Raw genomic sequence first — 15590 nt, 5'->3', positions numbered from 1 at the left:
TTTTTATTTCTGACAATTTCCCCACATTTTTCCGCACTCAGTCTATCCAAAACTCTATGTTTATTTGTACATGTATTTTATCATTCGCGTCCTGATGTCCTTTTTAGCTATATTGTTAATTAAGTACCGCGATTTTACACATAATGTTGATTTGTTTTTGCTAGCTTCTTTCTTTTCTTTGTGTTGTTTTAATTAGTTTTCTCTATTGAGTTAAATGCATATCATTTCACTGCTTATAAAACAAATAAGTCTTCCATTTATAAAAGTTCATGCTAATTAGTTTATTTTAACGCAAGGCCCGAACGAAAACCACTTTTATGCTGTTCAGTTTCACGCTGGAGAAATGAAAGAATAAATCATAATTTTACATCGCAAAGGAAAAAGTACCAGGCAACTGCATATCTCTTTGCAATATATATTCCGTAAAAAAATATTCAATTTCACGAATAAGCTCATCCCACGAATAGTTAACTGACTGGAATTAATCGGACTGCTCACCTGGACTTGTGAAGCCCGCAGATCTGTCACACGGATCTATACGTCGTTAAGGCTTCGATGCACAGTTCGTCATTTGCCACTGCACGCCGTGGTACAAGCTCGAAGTGTTTCATTAAACATCCTTCGATGACATCGTCAACTGTACAGCAGATTTGTCCTTTCGCTTAAATCGCTCCGCTTTGAAACACCTCGTTCTTGTCAGAGCAGAATGAAGTCAAACAAAACTGGAAAACCAAGATTTGTAGGTATACCACCAGGCTTGGGCCTAGCTGCAATTAGCTTCAATGGTGCTTGGCGTCTTCGTCATCAGTTCAACGGCGACTGTTCTCCGTAAGGTGCCTTTCAGATTCTGATGTGCTCAGTCTTGGCACGAGCAACTATGAACGACTGATGAACACTGCGCGAGGCGCGAGAGGAGGCGGCGTTGACTAATCACAGGTGCTTAGAGGAAGATCAGAATACCTGCAGCCTGGAGACGAGCGATGACCAAGACCAGATAATGAAGATGGAGCGTAAGAAGACGGAGCTGATCACATGCATCATGAGCTTAAAGACGGTATCTCGCGGTAAACCAGAGGACAGGTGACTCCAGCATGTGAGTTGTGATTGGCTACTGTCTTTTTGAGGAGCTTTAAGGGGGTTACTCGCGATGGTTCAGCAGCTTACGAGGCGGCTTAGCTGTCACGCAGAGATGTGTTGGCATGGCGACGCTGAGCTGTCCAATCGAAGACAGGCAATAGACCTGTAGGCTCAAACCAAATATTGATATTAATACAACGAACAAAATGAAGGCAGAAAATTCTCCACACCAAAAGGGACTCAAGACATAGTGGCTTATCACGGAATTTCAAATGAATATCCATACCAAACAACAGCGAAATTCCCTCTAAGAAACACATTTTCAGACGTTTGTCAAAAATGTGGCACCCTTCAAAAACTGAAACCAAAATGTTTTTTGTTATTCAGTCTAAAGCTGTTTCCATATACTACAGGATGAGTCAAAAGAAAGTGACCGAATCAGAGATAAAAGTTTCAAAAAATACAAGGCTCGCTACATTTTTTTTAAAGAATAACATAGGGATAAAGTACATGTTAATGACTAGTAGGCCTAATGTGAAATTTCACGTAATTTGCATACTCTATTCCCAAGTTATGTCTATTTTAATATTAAAAAAATCACAAAAGTCAGCTGTCCACCTTTGATCATTTACCATTTTAACAACAATTAATGAATACCAATTAAAACAATGAAACATGGACGTTTTCTACCTCCGTGAAAGCACGAAAACCTGCAATGGAAAACAGACGGAAATCACCATTAATATTTCAGCGGGAAAAACAGAGTTGACTTGTTCCTCATATTCAAAACACGAAATCTGACGGTAAAAATAATGTTTCAGTCTCGACTCAAATGACTAAAAACTCATTTTGTGTTTGAATCAGTGTTGTAGGTCTCGAGACCGGTCTCGGTCTCGGTCTCGGTCTCGAGAACACTTTTTGCTGGTCTCGGTCTCGGTCTCGGTCTCGGTCCCCTTTTTGCTGGTCTCGGTCTCGGTCTCGAGACCACTTTTTGCTGGTCTCGGTCTCGGTCTCGGGAGCTGTGGTCTCGGTATTGGTCTCGGTCTCGGTCCCCTTTGGTCTCGATATTTTGGCTGGTCTCGAGTTGAGACCAGCCAAAAAGTGAGGGGGCGGATTCCGCACCCGGCCCTTTTAGGGTTAAGTAAAGAATCAGTTTAGGGCAAATGTGACTGCAGTGTGATGCTAATGGACATGTCTCTCTTCACTTAATAGTGAGTGAGGCATAGTCCAATAACCATTGCTCCTCTTCTTATTTCTCGTTTTTATTGTGGGATGATCTGTTGAAACAAGCACTTTATAGCCATCCTCATTGATTCCAAATACAACTGAGATTTAAATCTTATGAATCAAGACTGAAACATTATTTTTACCGTCAGATTTTGTATTTTGAATATGGGGAACAATTCAACTCTTTTTCCCTAGAAATATTGCTGATTTTTTTTCTATTTTCCTTTTAAATTTTTCCTTTATTCGTAGAGGCGGGAAAACGTTTTTTTTTCCATTAAATTTATTAATGGATATTCATCAATTCGTAGACCGTTAAATTTGTATTAGTGGTGGACAGCTGAATTTTGTGATCTCTTTATTAAAATAGACACGACTTGGGAATAGAGTATGCAAATTACGTGAAATGTTCACAGTTACTACTCAATAACATGTTCTTTATCCCAATTATATTTTTTACAAAATGGAGCGTGCCATTTTTTTTTATCATACGGTCACTTTCTTTTTGACTCGCCATGTATTCATCTTTTCATCTGTGATAAACACAAATTGAGCTACTGCCATGGTCACACAAAAAATAGAGTATAATTGCCTGCCTCGTCTCCTTCCTAAATGTCAATTGCATTTGCATGAGTCGAGAAGAATTGTTGTCCATTAATCGCTATATGCTGTTTACGGCCATCACAATAAACGATTAATATATTGGCAATATGTCGTACTTGTTAATCACTAAAATATTCAAGTAAATCGCCCAGCAAAGTAGCCGATGCTGGCGATACGATGGCACGGTACAAAACACAGAGAGGCGTGCGCACTGAGCCATGAATCCTAAAAGTACATATCTCACCCACCACATTCAGTTTGTGACAGCGCCCTTCTATTGTGTCGGCCATATTCTGAAATAGGCTAATGGCGATGATGACGGGCGGGCAGATTAACAGAAGATAGATCAGGCAAATATGGTTCATCAATAGCTTCCAATGGCATTCCATGGACTGCTATAAAAATAGCTTCTTTCAGTAAACCATGCATAACTTCTGATGGCATGGACAGTGGCGCACCAAGAATTTGGCTTGGGGGCTCACATTTTTTTTTTTGGTCAAATTTGTTAGAATTTTTTTTTGGGGGGGGGGGGACTATTTCGACGTTGGTGGCGCCACTTACACCCCTATACTACTACTCGAAAATAGGCCACATGCATATCACCAAGGTTACAAAAATGACCACCTCTTGTGGGGGGCTCAAGCCCCCCGAGGCCCCCCCCCCCCCCCCCCCCCCGCTTGGCTGCGCAACTGGGCATGGATTAATTTCAGTAATTCTGTAATTTTTTTTTCAGATGAGTTGAAGATCGAACATGCTTTTGAAAGACACACTAATCGGTGTATAAATTGTAATTGCTTTTAAAAAATCATTTATCCAGGTCATTTTGTTTTACTCGCCCTGTACACAAACGAAGGCTCATAAATAATCACACAGCCCACAAATGTGGACCTCGTATTTGGGACTAGAATTTTGTTTACGAAATTCACGCAGAAAAACGAAGCAAAAAAACAAAAACAGCCTACATTTCATTCTGGAATACATGATACAACAAGCAAGACATGGGAGGCCAGAATTCTTCATTGACTTAAAATTCCCATCACTGCCGTAAAAAGTAATGAATAATAACAGGTACACGGGTCCACTGATCCAGCCAACCAGCCACCAACCAAAGCAGTCAACCCCAACTCAACCTAATTACAAAAAAAGCACATACATCTGAAGTAAAAAAAAAATCTAATAAAATACTTTGACAAACTACAATGCAATTCCTGATGGTAACTAAGTAACGCTTGCAATCAAGCCAAAAAGGTTTCACATTGAAAGTGAACATCGTTGGAAAAAAGGTTTAATAAATCACCCTGGCAGTGTTTATCGAGGACAAACATTATCCAGACGGAAGGACATGGATACAACATTACATACAGGATGGGTTCTGGCCTCCAGGGACCCGATACATATATCAAATGTTGCAAGGAATGTAACCTCGTAGGCTAATGTTGCGTTAAACTATAGAACAGTGGTAGTGAAGAAAAAAACGATGGAACAGTATCGAGACTACATGTACTTAAAACGACAGCCACAGTGGAAAGCTAAACTTATGTTAGGCGGACTCAACTTTTACCAGACAAACAAAATACTTTTGACGTCATTAATGGATTTAAAAGTAACGAGATCCTTCACACTTAATGCTATTTGTTTCTATCAAGTAACGAATTTCGTGTACAAATTGACATCAAATATATAGTTTTCGTTTACAATAATGGACAAACATCGATAACCGACAAAGAGCGGGATCTTTGTTTTTATTTATTTATTTATTTATTTAGCCTTTTTTGTAATAATGTACAAGAACGCAACGTGAGTTTCTGTACCTTTTACTGCAAATAGTTTCTTTTAAAAGCTGTTCTTATATCGTAAAACATTTTCCAACTTTTGAAAATCCGGAAATGTATTACCTTTAATATGCATTGTACTTGTGAAATCGGCAACTCGGGCCCATATTAAATGAGAAAATAATTTCATGAAAATGATTTCAATACTTAAAATAATACCTACCGTTTTGGTGAAAAATTTGAACTGTTCCAGGATCCAAGCCAAATGCTTACTTTCCACATTGTGAATACCAAAATATGGCGTTGAGAAAGGAACCTAAATTCGATAGAAAGATATTAATATTTAACAGTGACCCAATGAGCAATACTGGGAAAGGTTTTACTAACTTGGTGGCCGTGAGACTGCTCTGTTTAAGTCAATGCATGTGCATGATTCATTAGTTTAACAATATGCGAATTTTGATACGTGACTCTTTATCGCAGCCAAAGAATTAGTGGGCTTGATTAGTTATAGTGTACGGCACACAGAGTGTCATGTTTCAAATAAAGGCGCTAGGCATCGTACATAGACTAATGAAATGAGCCGAACTTCACGCTGGCATAATCTGTTTCTCCATGTTGTCTATATAAACAAAGGACCGATGCAAAGCCATGAAAAGGTACCGCATGATGTAGGTCAGTATAATGTTTTCGTGTCTGTATCAATTCGTGAAAACATCCATCCGAGACTTCCCAACCCTAATTGTTAAAAGTGTTGCACAGTTTTTATCAGGGCCGACCCAAAATTGACTCACTCACAATACGACCAAAGTTTGAATGTTATTTTTTTGACAACAATTGATGTCGGTCTATTTTCCCGCCACTTTTTTTCTCGCAATATGCGTGACACTGTATCACTTTTTCGAGTTGGCGTCTTGGCGCCGCCATGTCTATGAGACATGTTAAACCAGGGCACTGACAAAGTACATAAGTGCATGATTACCGATAGGTTAGAAAATTAAACGCCGGCCGACGAGCGCGGACATAAAATGGGGTGCTTCCCGACAATGGCGTAGGCCTAGCTGCTCACATGGCGTGACGTGTAAATGTTGTAATTAACGTCACGACTAAACCAACTCGCCACTCCACCACTGACACGTTAATGGCGGCAAAGGGGACATCCACACGAATCCAGACGCAAAGATCTATGTCGCTATGTCACAGTTGGAGGACTCTGAGGGACAAATTGTTGTTATAAAGTTTAAATGTTGACTGCATCCAGTGAAAATGCTACACTAAGTTTATTTCAACATTTGGGGACACACATACTAAAATGTGTATCCTTGTGGAGACATTTCTTTGTTCTCGTGTAGGAAAGTTTTCGAGTTTGAAAGTGAAGTTTCAAAATGCTCTTATTTTAACCAGAATTAATTTCCTGGGCTGAAATCCGGACTTAATATCCCTTTTCTAAAACTCTTCCATTTGCGACAAATCAACTCACCTTGGAAATTCCTAGTTTTTGAGTAAAATCCGGCATATATCTATTTCGTGAAAACCTTGTGGATACGTATTCATCTATAGAAATTGCCCTGTGGAGACGTAACTATACAATCTTGTGTTCCCTATTGTGGAAATGTCTCCTTAGGGCACGGTGTATTTAGATAGTGTTCAATAGAGGCTTGTGATTTCTTCGCGTGCTTGTCCATCAACAATGATCCGCCTGCGTAAATTTAAAAGATACACAATCTAAAACAATCATAAGCGGGAAGTTTTACAAATGTTTTTTGGGGGGTCTATTATACGGAAAAAAGTTCCTTCATAGCACAAACACAGGAAAACATAAAAGCCATACGTGTTCTGATCAGCCTTAGATGATTCCCGCGACACGCCAACTCTAGTGGGATGCGGATGAACCGTTTTGCTAGAAAATCCAGATGTAGATGTAGATGCCCTGCTCTGCTAAGGTCTATAAAGGTCCTTCGTATTCAATATAATTCCGACGATGACTGTTACATTATTCCATCATTGATTTATTATTCAATACAGATATTGTGACATTTGTCTGTCAGTTTCTCCCCTTGGGAACTTTCACTGAATTGCTGGTGTTCAATATTAGATTAAATAAGTGGAAAAGTCAGTGTTATAAATTCTGAAGGCACCCTGGATGATTGTTTGTGCGTGTCTAAGACCTTCGGTAACAAATAAACTTCTCGTCTGAATATTTCTGTTTTATATTTATATTAGATTAAGTTCGACAATGCAGACGTATACTGCCTCATACTTGAATTACAAGCCAATGACAATAAATTCTAATTAGTTCATCCGTCGGGGACCTTTGTATAGGCCTGAAATGAAAATATTTAATTTTCACTTTGTAATTAAATAAAGTTTCAACGCGCCATCTCTACAATGGGTGATTTAATTTACGAATTAAATATCTTACCGAAATTGAATTAATTCAGACGCTCTTGACCGCTGTGAACAATAACATAAACAACTGATAAATCAGTAACTGTCATATTTTGAGACAGATTTTCTGCTGAGTGTGTGACACAAGTTGAAATAGCCTAAACCATTTCGTTTCGAGTGGCGTCGGTGAGGCGAGTGGCTCTATGTTGCGTGTGAAAATCACTTTACCAAAAACACGCACATACAGATTACAATAACAGATGAAGTGCCAGTCCGCTGCGAATCTTCGCGTTCGAAAATAGTCTGCATGTTCATAGCGTGACGTGATTATTTTGTAATTAACGTCACGACTGCTGACTCGCCACTTCATCACTGCCACGTTAGCGGCGCGGCAACGCGAAAATTCACACGAGCGCACATCTCTTTCACGCTTGGAATGCCGATTGGCGACATTTGATTTTTTGCTACTTTTTTTTTGGGCAGCCCCACTATGACAGTGTTTGTAGAAACTTTCAGTGTTTTAGCGGACAAGGATCATACATTCCTAAGTATAATTTGAGTCCAAGAGAGTATTTCCATTAGTATTGAAACCACACCATGGTACATTGACTGTATTTCTGGATCTAGGGACCCAACGCTTGCGCGCACCAACGCTTGCGCGCACCAACGCTTGCGCACACCCATTCACGGATTCGCCGAATTATAAAGCGAACTACTAAAGACAATTTCCGAAAATGCATCTTTCAGACGCGTCTTTGGAAATGACCTTCTTTTACGGTTTCCTTCAAAATGACCTCATGCAAGAAAGAATAATTTCACAGGGAGTTTAGTGCCATTACCATCTTTAAAACAAGTATGCTTTTCAACAATAATTTCGTCAGTTACTTTTTAGACAGCTGAAACTTGATATACTCTAGCTTTAAAAGGTAAAAATGGTACTAGGATGATCGGAAACTAAAACGATCCCATAACTTGCAATCAAGGCAATTGTTCCCATCGAGTGCTCGTGTATTCTTCGCTTAATGATGTCAGAAGCATCTGACATCGACCGCTGATTCCATAACCGGCGCTTTTCGAATCTAGTTACCGGTAAATTGCTAATGAAATGCTCACTTATTAGCGTTTGTTGAGGCAACGGAAATGTCAGAAATTTCCGGCTCATTTAATCATTTACATCGCTGCTGTAGATTATTTCAGCTATTATATTCGGCTCTAGATTATTTTCGGCCAGTAATTTGCCTATAGGGCCTAATTACATTTTATTCAAGGTTGGGCATGGCGCACATGATTTTCTTTCCCTCCAAGTCGACAATGCAAGTTTAATTACCTCGTTGGCATGATGCCAGCTTTCTAAAAAAAAAAAATAAAAAAAACCGCGACTATGGACAATATTTTGGAAGTGATTTTAGGTACGCCGTGAACCATGAGTTTAGTCATATCCGTAAGTCATAAGTCAAGTTGCAAGACCATGCAATCGCAAGTCAACCACAAGGTCACAACTTTGTCAATGACTTTAGTTTAAGACTCCGTTATTATTATTATTCATATCGAAAAGTTACTGACTTGGCTTCCGACGATCGAAATGACTTTTTTTAGTTGTGATTGACTGATGCAGGGGACTTGGGAGGACTTGATTATTATTATCCAATCATGTGTCGCTCAGTTAAAAAAAAGAGAGAAGAAATCCTTATCTTCAAAGCTATTGAAACAGCTCAGAGCTGTTGTCATTGACAACATGCGGCAGATTGCAGATGCTGATTAAAGATAACGATTGCGTGCCCGTTCATGGGCTTCAGGGGGGGGGGGGGGAAGAGGGGCACTTCCCCCCCCCCCCCCGGAAAAGCAAAAAAAAAAAAAAGGGAGAAAATGTCCCGCCCCCCCCCCCTCTAAAACTGATAAATCGAGAATGTGTTGAGAAATACAGGCATTTTTGGAAAAAATATGTTTTGCCCCCCTTTAGAAAAAAAACCTTGCGACGCCCATGTGCCCGTTCAAATGGCTCCGTACCTTGATTGATTCGCACTGAGTTGATTAATGAAAAGTATGTAATGTTACACAGAATGTGATGACCGAGGCCATTCTCTGATTGCTTTATTTTTCATTCATGTTCTCATCATTCGTACCGTTCAAAACGTCCATCTGTTTTCAAGGGCGGATCGTGACATTTTCGGGGGGGGGGGGGAGGAGGGCTAGAATATTATTGTTTTCAAAAAGGAAAGAGCATTAAGTATAGGCCTGGTACCTATGGACGTCGCCAGGATTTTTTTCTACAGGGGGAAAAGCTCTCAAAATCTTTGTACTATATTTAGCATATTCTCCATTTATCTTTTTTTTTTCGAGGGTAGAGACATTTCCCATCGCACCCCAATTGCCACCCCTGCGGACGCCCTTGTTGTTAAATGTGCATTTGATTAACAGCAATGACTTCGCACCTCATTTTTTCCTTTTTATTCTTTTTTATTTTGGCTTTTCCAGGGGGAAGCGCCCCCTGCCTCCCCCCCCCTACCCTCGCAACGCCCATGATAGTATCGTTGTGCGCCATTTCCACATAAATTATTAGAACTACAAGGTATGTGTAAAGCTGATGGCTTGCGGGGGATATACGCAACGTTTTAATTTATTTCCTGAATATTTAAGAGAAAACGTGTCTTCACTCCTCCGACTGTTTTTTTTCCTATGGGGGGGGGGGCTCGATCCGCCAATGTCTGTACTCGAGTTCATCCACCGATTCAACGACGCGACGACCTCGATCGGACTTGCTCAACGGAGCAATACTAGCAATCATGAATGTGATAGGGAAGTTTAATCATCGCACGGACAGTCAACTAAGGTCGTTCCCCTTGCATAGCACAGAGGTTCTACAACAAAAAAACGAGCCTCCCATAGTGAATTGACGCGGTGTGAAAGAGAGTTTCAAAGCAAATGTGATGAATTGCATGTTTAGTCTTTGTCAAAACTAAGGGGCAAATAGTTAAAGTTGTACAAAGGCTTCGTGACGTCCTCCAAAGAACTTTGCATTTCCCTTAAATCGGTCAGTAACTCACTGCAAGTATTTACGGTACACAAGCACATGACTCGGTATCAGGTTTGGTTCCCATCATTTCAAGGTAACAGTAAAGTGGGTTTTTTTTTCAGGACAGTATTTTATGTAGTTGGTCAAAAAGGCTTCCCAAAGCCACAAACTAAGATTTTACAAATGACATCGATTCGTGCATCATTCATGCACGTCACTTGTTTTGGATGCGTAATACAAATACAAGCACTTAGCAGCTTAATATAAAATACAAACACTTAGCAGCCTTCTGATGGGGGGGGGGGGGGGGCAGTCATCATGCGCTTGCTCCTTACAGATAATTTGAGCGAAAAGACATAAGGCCAAAAAAAAAGTCTCCGCAAAATGCGTCGGCAAAATGAAAACGTTTTTTTTTCATTGAAAGATGATGTCTCAAAACCGCCAAGCTCACTGGTTTGACTGGAATCCTGCTGCTGCACAATTTTAACGTGTTTTTGGATGGGGTTATGATCAAGAATAAGCTTTATGTGGCCTCTCTGGACTCCCATATATTTGCACTAAGTTTGTTCGGGCACCATTTGCAGTCATCAGCCGACATTTGAGGCAAAAAAAATCAGGTAAAAAAAAAAAAAAAGCCGCGTCGCCGCACCACTTTTTGGGCAAGCTCCATACCAGAAACCGGAGACTTTTTTTGGGCCTAAATTGCAGTCCTATGTAGCCGTATGCATGCTCCTTTGAGCAAAGCGCTGCCTTTTCTTCAATGTGCCAAGGGCATTAACGATCGACAGTTTCATGGAACACATGCAATTCGGTGCACATTATACTCTGAAACGATCCCGTGGTACAATTACGGTGATAATGGAAAACATAAAAGCTTTAAAGTATATCACAACTACATTGGCCTATACGCATTGCATTCCGAAGCATTCTTCCTTTTTTTTCTGTGAAATGGGTTAGTCCGATACTTTACAACTTGGGGTATCGCAATGCAACTATATCTAGGCCGACGAATTTTTGTGTATATCGTTATCGATCTGCTATAGACGGGCCTAGCTACTATATATTTTTTCATTACTTTTTTATATTTTGTAATTTCATTAACCTTTAGTTTCATGGAGATGGCGACGTGTATTTTCGTTTCAAACATTACAAACATGAAGTCTTTTGTCGCTATTATGTGGAAGCAAAGAGGGATTGTGGGTTTCACACAGGCCATAGGCCCTAACTGCAAATTGTCAGCGAACTTTACCATCTGTGGATAGGCCTATAGAAACTTTTACCTTTTCATTGCAAATCAATATTTGAACCATTATGGGGCAAGATTTGTTTGTATTTTTTAAAGTTGCTAAAGTTTGAACTTAAATTCCAAACTGTGCTTCAAGTCCTGCATAACTGACTATGGGGGCGAATTTGGTCTGATTTTTACTCCTCAAATGAGCCAAAGCTAGGAAAATATATAGGAAGTTTTGTTTTCCAATGAAATAGGCCTAACTGTTTAGAGTCTGATCATCCAAAATGTGAACAATTTTGTGAACTTTGAAAACATGGCTTAGCATTTTTGCTTAGGGTCTAAGCCTAAATGTTGTAAAAAGTTAAACAGATCAGAATAAAAGTTGTAGCGAAACATAAACTAAGTTACAGTCCTGGTTTTTATCCAAATTATCAAGGTATTTTGTTTTTACCGCCGACATTATTTCCGGGAAACAATCGAAAACGGGCTTTTAAACATACTATCACAGGCAGATCAAGACCCTTTTCATCGGAGGGGTGGGGGAGGGGAGAACAGTGGCTCACCAACCGGGCAGACGGCCGTTACGAATTCGAAAAACAGGAAGGGGGGGGGGGGTAATTGCCGCCAGGGAGCACTCCCCCCCCCCCTTATGTCACGAGTCCGTTGAGGGAAAGGGCGTTGAGAAGACTACATCAATTTAAAAACAGTCGTCTGCACTCCTCGCGGGTTCAATCCTTTAAATAATAATGAGGTGTGAAGGCATGGTCTACTTATAATTAGTCTCACAGTTGTAAAATACAGGTTTAATGTTTTGAATGTTTTGAAATAATACAGTATTAATTACAAGGATTAATTTATGTTACGACACTAGTTCTGAATAGAAGAGAATATTGCCCGCGAAAACCTCCGTTGTCAAACTTCATCAACCACAAGCAACAGCTAGCGGAATACCGATGTCAGGAGAGTTACTGCGCTTAATACAACACAGGTTCAGTACTTTATTCTCACTCGATACGATCATTTCACGGCATAGTACAAAGGCCGATAAGTATCGGACTATACACATTGCTGAACAATACTAACGCGTGCACTCACCTTTCGCAGTCTTATCTTGTAATGCAGCCTTTACCGTACGTTAGAGCACATCTTTACATAGACGGTAGACCAAGGCGCTGCCTATTCATCAAACCTTCCGACCAACGGATACCACTGCATCTTACAGGATGTTCACACTTATACTGACACTGTATGGATCAATCAGTTCAGTGTCGCGGAGAAACCAGCAGACAAGAACAACTCCGGCCTTGCACTTCTTCGTGCGCGGCAGCTTGCCACTTCGCAGTCTCGTCCCCAGACGTTGATTAAAGTAGCCTACGCATTACACACAAACATATGGTAACAATTAGGCCTATAAGCCTTGGAGCAGACGAAAAGGAAGGCAACACGCATTTGAACGAGGAGGTGGGGTTTCTTGGCGAACCAACAAAAAAGGCACTATTCAAACTTGTTAAAGTTTATTCTGGTGAATGTTTTGAAACTTCATTCTTTGATGGGCGTTATGATGAACTTCATTGATTTTTTTGATGCTGCCTACTGACGCCAGTCATGAGGCCACGATCAACAGCGCCACCCAGTGTTAGATGGCTCCAGACAATATTTCACCTTTTCAGTCTTAAAACAACCATCAGTGCCGTAATTAGGGGTATAGTAGATATAAGGGGGGGGCGCATGGGGAGACAAGCCAGCCTCAACGAGGAGCAAATGTCTGCTCCTCCCCCCCCCCCCCCCCCGCCCCGGCAGCTAGTCCCCCCTCCCCTTGAGCCAATGATCCGCCCCTGCTGAAGGCAAAACAGGAGCGTTTTTTTATTGTTCAAAACCCAGTTATTGCCCCACCGGAAAATGTGGCCCCATAAGTGACCCGGCCCCCCCCCCCCCATGCAGTTACGGCACTGTATATACACAGTTGCAGGGTGTGTCTTCTTTCTTTTTGGAGGGTTTGATTTAGACATTTCCTGCCAAATGTTCACACTCGAATTTATTCCTTCAAAAGAAGTGTCATAAACCACTTGCTACATCAGACATGTGATCCACAAATGTGCTCCAAATGTTCCAGCTTTAATCTTAAACCCTTCCCACCCCTGGAAGTCATTTCCGGCTGATGCTATTTATAACAGTCAAATGTTCAGATCAAATCCGACTCAACTTTTAACCTGGAAGTTGCTCATGAAAAAAAGTGCGAGGCAAACGAAAATAAGAACCCAGGGGAAGCTATATTAAGAAACTACCCCAACATTAGTAGGGGCAGAGATATTAATCACAATTGATGTTGCCACAAAAGTGGAACAGAAAAGGGAACAGTTTCCGTAACAATTTACAAAAATAGGGCACGGATCCCAAAAGGGGTATAGGCGGATGCATGCTATAGGCCTACAACTTAGGCCAGCTGTTCTAACACCATATCACTGCCGTGCCGAACTAAATTGAATTGAGCTCTGCAGTTGCTCGGTTATCGCACGGCAGTAATGCATCCAGAGTAGACTGCTATATTTTTCAAGCAGTTCAATGCACCTTCTGCGCCATCAAGTATCCATTCACTCCACAGGCCCCCTGATGCGGACGCGAGAGAAGTCATGGTTAGCGCTGTGGTCAATGCACCTTCTGCGCCATCAAGTAACCATTCACGCCACAGGCCCCCTGATGCGGACGCGAGAGAGGTCATGGTTAGCGCTGTGGTCAATGCACCTTCTGCACCATCAAGTATCCATTCACGCCACAGGCCCCCTGATGCGGACGCGAGAGAGGTCATGGTTAGCGCTGTGGTAAAATGGTTACGGTTTTCGACTAACGTGCCATGATACGTGGGTTTGAACCCTGACGGGGAGCATGGTGCTTGAATTGTTGGGCCAGACACTTTACAATAATTGTCTCTCTTCACCCAGGATAAATAGAAACCGTACCTGTGAAGGTATGGCGACCAGAATGCACTGAGCTCGAGCAGCTGCAAAAACTGGTCTCAGGGAGACATATACAACCAATCAGATTGATCAGCAGTTAGAAAAAAAGTGACTCACTAAAACTTTGTGTGGCTTTACTTATATTTTTCTAAGTCCCATCATTCACTTACAAAAAGTCAAATGACTGAATAAAGACCACGAAGTACTACACACTCCTGCTTTTCTTGTCTTGTGTATATTCAGAGCATGATCAGCAGTCACAAATCTATTCCATAATTGTATGCAATTTAAGTGATTATCTCCTTAGCCCCACAAGTGTACAGAATATTATTGCAGCAAATGTACTACAATGGTAACAAAATGTGATACTATAAAAGTGAAAGTGTGCGCAACACACAAATCTATAGGGTGTTTCCCTCCTCCATGGTAACACGATTAAAATGGTAACAGCAAAATTTCAAACAGATTTATCTGGAAAATGCAAAAATCTATGGGCCTTGAAGAGCCTTGACTCAAAATTGCAAGGCACTGATCCCTCAAGGCCAAGGCTTTTGCCCTCAAGCCTCTAGCTCAAGGACAAGGCCCTAAAGTCCAGCCTTAAGGTAGTCTTAAGGCCAAGGCCAAGCATCAAGGCACTACATCACTGTATGAAGCGCTTTGAGACCTTTGATATAAAGCATTATATATAAAGCACCAATTGTTTGTATTATTGTGAGAATGCGCATTCCTAAATTGCCGAACTTCGAATTTAATTGAATTCGGCACGGTCATGGCACGGCGCGTTTGGAACAGTGCCGTGCCGCTGTCGTCCGGAACGACGATCACACCTTGACGGCAGACGCTGTCGAGCCGAGGATGGTGCCGTTCCAAACTCAATGTACCGAGCCATGTCACATTAATTGCAGTTCTGCACGGCAGAAGCACGGCGTTTAAAACAGGCCTAACAGGAAGGGGGATGTCGGCTATGCTATTTCCTTCCTCATTAAAAAAAGTCACATTAATCGAGATCGGCACGGCAGTAGCACGGCGTTTAGAACAGGCCGAAGTGATGTCAGCTTTCGAAACTGCAAATCGTCGGCTTTTGAAGTCTGCCTGTAATACGTTTTACCATGAACCCTGTATTTATATGAAGAAATGATTGTATAGACAGTTAACTAACTGTCTAACAAATTCAACTGGAAGTGTTTTTCGATATTTTTCCAATGCTCCTCTCTATTGTTAAGGCTGCTTGAAGCTTGTTAAGGCGTAATGAAACCAAGGATTCCTCAAAAGCGCCCTATATAGACACTTTAGCTCACAAGCCCGAAGAAAGCTGCAGAGAGAAGACA

General features: G+C 41.1%; 1 protein-coding gene across 1 annotated transcript in view; it reads right to left on the bottom strand.

The window, feature by feature from the left end:
• Window positions 1-1236, bottom strand: part of LOC119723528 (atrial natriuretic peptide receptor 1-like) — a 49762-nt gene extending 48526 nt beyond the window's left edge. Inside the window, exon 1 of the mRNA XM_038194232.1 lies at window positions 499-1236. The gene's annotated coding sequence lies outside the window, so the exon portion shown is untranslated. The remainder of the gene's footprint in view (window positions 1-498) is intronic.
• Window positions 1237-15590: the final 14354 nt, after the last annotated feature.

This window comes from Patiria miniata, unplaced genomic scaffold (assembly GCF_015706575.1).
Source record: "Patiria miniata isolate m_02_andy unplaced genomic scaffold, ASM1570657v1 HiC_scaffold_17, whole genome shotgun sequence".
Lineage (NCBI taxonomy): Eukaryota > Metazoa > Echinodermata > Asteroidea > Valvatida > Asterinidae > Patiria > Patiria miniata.
This window is presented reverse-complemented; position numbering and strand designations above follow the sequence as displayed.